The following is a 5,362-nucleotide window of genomic DNA, read 5'->3' as shown; positions in this document are numbered from 1 at the left end:
ATTCCATGCAAATGGAAATCAAAAGAAAGCTGGAGCAGCAATACTCATATCAGATAAAATAGACTTTAAAATAAAGAATATTACAAGAGACAAGGAAGGGCACTACATAATGATCAAGGGATCAATCCAAGAAGAAGATACAACAATTATAAATATATATGTACCCAACATAGGAGCACTTCAATATATAAGGCAACTGCTAACAGCTATACAAGAGGAAATAGACAGTAACACAATAATAGTGGGGGGCTTTAACACCTCACTTACACCAATGGACAGATCATCCAGACAGAAAATTAATAAGGAAAAACAAGCTTTAAAGGACACCGTAGACCAGATAGATTTAATTGATACTTATAGGACATTCCATCCGAAAACAGCAGATTACACTTTCTTCTCAAGTGTGCATGGAACATTCTCCAGGATAGATCACATCTTGGGTCACAAATCAAGCCTCAGTAAATTGAAATCATATCAAGCATCTTTTCCAATCACAATGCTATGAGACTACATATCAACTACAGGGAAAGAAATGTAAGAAACACAAACACATGAGCCCATGTGCCAAAAGTACTGAAGCCCACACACCTAGAGCCTGAGCTCTGAAACAAGAGAAGCCACTGCAATGAGACACCTGTGCACTGCAATGAAGAGTAGCCCTCACTCGCAGCAACTAGACAAAGACTGAGCGCAGCAATGAAGACCCAACAATGAAGGTCAGATGCAGCCAAACAAAACACTACAATCAGGTATCACCTCACACTGGTTAAAATGGGCATCATCAGAAAATCTACAAACAACAAATGCTGGAGAGGGTGTGGAGAAAAGGGAACCCTCTTGCACTGTTGGTGGGAATGTAAATGGATACAGCTACTATGGAGAGCAGTATGGAGTTTCCTTAAAAAACTAAAAATAGAATTACCATATGACCCAGCAATCCCACTATTGGGCATATACCCAGAGAAAACCATAATTCAAAAAGACACATGCACCACAATGTTTATTATAGCCCTATTTACAATAACCAGGTCATGGAAGCAACCTAAATGCCCATCAACAGACAAATGGATCAAGAAGGTATGGTACATATATACAATGGAATATTACTCAGCCATAAAAGGAACAAAACTGGGTCATCTGTAGAGATGTGGATGCACCTACAGACTGTCATACAGAGTGAAGTAAGTCAGAAAGAGAAAAACAAATATAGTGTATTAATGTATACATGTGGAATCTCAAAGAATGGTACAGATGAACCGGTTTGCAGGGCAGAAATAGAGACACAGATGCAGAGAACAAACGGTATGGACACCAAGGGGGGAAAGTGGTGGTGGCGGTGGTGGGATGAATTGGGAGATTAGGATTGACATATATACACTAATATGTATAAAATAGATAACTAATAAGAACCTGCTGTATAAAAAAATAAAATTAAAAAAATAAAGGTTATACTCTATAGTTATTATAAAAAAAAAAAAGAGAGGAACTTTGGAGGTTGAGGGATCCCATCTATACCCTCTCCGATGAGTCCTCCGGCAGCTTCCAGTTGAATATGTCCAGTGATGGAAAGCTCACTCTCTAAGGAAGTTATCCATTCCATTGAGTTGCTCAAAGGTTCCTTCCTGTACTGAGCTTATATCTGCCTCCTGTGATTTCCAGCCATGGGTCTTGCCCTGTCATCTGTAGCAACCCACTGTATGTACCCTCTGCATCCATCCTGCCAAGTCCTTCTGAAGCATGGAGTCCACGTGTGAACCCCAGGTTATTGGCCAGACATTTAGTACCTTCCACCTGGACTGTTCATTTGTCCAGTCACTTCTTTTCCCTAAACCCCTGCCCACCACTGCCCACAGCAGCTTCCTAAAGCCGGTCTTACCTACTGCTCAATTGTTTAACACAGCAGGCTCAGGCTTCCCTGCCTGACCTAGTCAGAGTCCTTGGAAATAGGAGCCAATCCATTTCCTTACCTTATTTATAGGACTTTGTGTTTTTCCCAGCATAATGTGGGATTTTAAAGACAAGGAATACCTCTGTTGAGGTTGTCGAGATGGAATTTTGTGCTTGCACTTTTATTTGGTGGCAGGATTAAGTGTAAAAAGTGGCCTCTGATTCAGTAGTTTCTGAGGTGAGTGAAAGAGGAGGAAAATGAGATTAGATGATTTATTATTTCAAACTATCTATTATAAATTCAGCCTCTTTGAAGACCCAGCGATACTGTATTATGTATCTGGGCCTGTCCTCATCAGCTAACCAATGGGAGAAAAACGTACTCAGCTGATGGCCCTCATTCAGGCCAGTTCCATACATGAGGAAACTCTTCCCAGACAGCATGCCAAAGCATTTTCCAAGAACTTGCATTCCATCAAATATGACTGGAGCCAAGTAAGAAAGCATGTTCTTCAAGAATTTGGTCACCTATGTCATCAACATATTTTCAGATACAAAGGATGATTCATTTTGTTCTTATCCATTCCCATGTCACTTTTTTTCAGTCAATAATTTTGGGAATGATTTCAGACATTTTAATGAACAAGTGTTTTATTAATTACTTATAATTGTTGATTTCACATCTATCTGTCTCCATCAGACTGTGAGCTCCATGGGGACAGGGCCTGTGCCTGTCTGGCTCACCAGTGTATTTCTAGTGCTGGCAGATAATAGGTGCTCAATAAAATCTGTTGACTGACTGGCTTTATTAAAGCTGGTCCTGTTTTTAAAATTGATTGATTGATTTCAAATGTAAATTGTCTTTTTGGCCTAATTTCAAGATTTCCCATATGCGATTTTAGCTAAAAGTATATTTTGTAGACTCTGTGGAGTGGTTTCATATTCAGATTTCTTGGGCATTTATGATTCTGTGTCCCTTCCTTGGTTCCCACCTCCTGAACTTCAGCCCTATGTGCTTCTAGAAGAATATGGAAATCAAGGGCAATGTCACTTCCCTTGAACTTAATTCTAACACCAAATCTCAGAAAGTCACAGAAAGTCAAACTGTGTTTTTTATATGTCCTGAGTATAGGCAACATCACGTGTTCCCTTCTTGGTTCTTGTAGCCGGGGGAGAGGTTCTCTTCTACGTGCTTTAGAGTGACTCCTTTGAGCAGGGAGGTGGTGCTGAATTCTCACTGAGATGCATCCTCATCCCCTCCTCAGCCTTATGGGACAGAAAAGGGAGCCAGTGATTCCGTCCTCTTACTGAAAGATGTCCGTTCATTTGCTTTTCATTCAAAATGTGCTGAACAGGTTCTAGGGCTACAGAAATGAAAGAAGCAGAATGTGCATTCAAAGATCTCACCATAGAGACAACACCAAGAGGGGAAAGATGACCAATAAATCATCAGGTAAGATATGGAGTGCTTCAAAAATGTGCTAAACTCCAATGCACACATTTGTCGTTTGGGATTTACTTAAATTGTCCAGATGTTCTGTGGTGAGAAAATTCTAGAGGAGTCAAAAATACAGTCAAATATTCCCAGATATTCGTCTCTGATGTTATAGTTTGACTTCTAGGCTGAGATAGATGAGCCTGCATTGCAGGTCACCCAGGCAAAAAACTCATTTAGAACTTGGCCCTCCATACACATTCCATATTCTTATGTATGTAAGAACAGAATAGAGTGTTTATAACAGTATTTTCAATAGCCAGAGTTGGAAAGGACCTAAGTGTCTGTTAACAGGAGAATGGAAAAAAAGTGATAGTGAAAATGAAGGGATAAGAACACAACGTTGAGAGAAAGAAGCAAGTTTCAGAACATGTGCAGTAAGATTGCCAAAAAAATCAAGCAAAACACTACCATGCATTGCTTTAGGGATACATACGCAAGTAGTATGTAGTAAAAGAATAAAGAAATGGATGGAATGATAAGTTACACATTTTGGGGGTGGAGAACTAGAAACAGGGAGGGCACGTGGGGCTTTGGCTCTATTGGGAATGTTTTATTCCTCTTAAGTTCTCTTTCTCTTGCCCAAAGAGCACAACATTGATCAAGAGAAGGTGCCCGGCCTGCTAAGGTGTCATATGTGTCCCTGAAACTAGGCCAAAGGCAGGCTCATGAAAGCAGAGACTTGCACTTAGGCTAATAGATTTGCTATGTTGGTAGCAGGTGGTAGTATATGAAACTTACGAATAGAATTTTTAAGAAAGATTTTATTTTATTGTGGTAAGAACAGTTAACATGGGATCTACCTTCTTAAAGTTTTAAGTGTACATACGTCATTGTTGACTATAGGTACAATGTTGTACAGCAGGTTTCTAGAGTGTATTCATCCTGTTTAACTGAAACTTTATGCCCTTTAATTAGTAACTCCTATTTCCTCCTTCCCCCAGCCCCTGGCAATCACCATTATACTCTCTGATTCTATGAATTTGGCAATTTTAGATACCTCATATAAGTGGGGTATCCTCATATAAGTGGAATATAAGTGGAATCATACAGTATTTGTCTTCCTGAGACTGGCTTATATTTCATTTAGCATGAAGGTCCTCAAGGTTCATCCATGTTGTCACATGTTTTTCTTTCTCAGGATTCCTTCTTTTGTTAATTAAGGCTGAATAGTATTTCCTTGCATGCATGTATCACATTTTTTTATCCATTCATCTGTCCATGGACATTTAGGTTGTTTCCACCTTTTGACTATCGTGTATAGTGCTGCAATGAACATGGGAGTGCTACTATCTCTTCGAGGTCCTGATTTCAATTCTTTTGGATAAATACCTAGAAGTGGGATTGCTGGATCATATGGTAATTCTATTCTTAAGTTTTTGAGGAGCTTTCATACTGTTTTCTATAGCAGCTGCACCATTTTGCATTTCTACCAGCAAGCGTGCAAGCGTTGAATTTTCTCCACATCCTCACCGACACTTGCTGACTTTTGTCTTTTTTCATAATAGTGGGTGTGAGATGATATCTCACTGTGGTTTTGATTCACTTTTTCCTGATGATTAGTGACATCGAGCATTTATTCATATACCTGTTGGCCATTTGTATGTCTTCTTTGGAGAAATGTCTATTCAATCACTAAGCCCATTTTTTAAAATTGGGTTATTTGTGCATGTGTGTGTGAATGCATGCATGTGTGTGTGTGTTTTGCTATTGAGTTGTAGGAACTCCTTATGTATTTTGGAGATTAACCCATGATCAAATATATGGTTTGCAACTATTTTCTCCTATTCAGTAGATTGCCTTTCACTCTGTTGATTGCTTCCTTTGCTGTTCAGAAGTTTTTTAGTTTGATGTAGTTTCACTTATTTACTTTTATTTTTGTTGCCTGCAGCTTTGATTTCATATCCATGAAATCATTGCTGGACCAGTGTCATGAGGCTTTTCCCTTATGCTTTCTTTTAGGAGTTTTACAGTTTCAGG

Source organism: Neophocaena asiaeorientalis, unplaced genomic scaffold, assembly GCF_003031525.2.
Source record: "Neophocaena asiaeorientalis asiaeorientalis breed wild unplaced genomic scaffold, Neophocaena_asiaeorientalis_V1.1 scaffold670, whole genome shotgun sequence".
NCBI classification, from domain to species: domain Eukaryota; kingdom Metazoa; phylum Chordata; class Mammalia; order Artiodactyla; family Phocoenidae; genus Neophocaena; species Neophocaena asiaeorientalis.
This window is presented reverse-complemented; position numbering follows the sequence as displayed.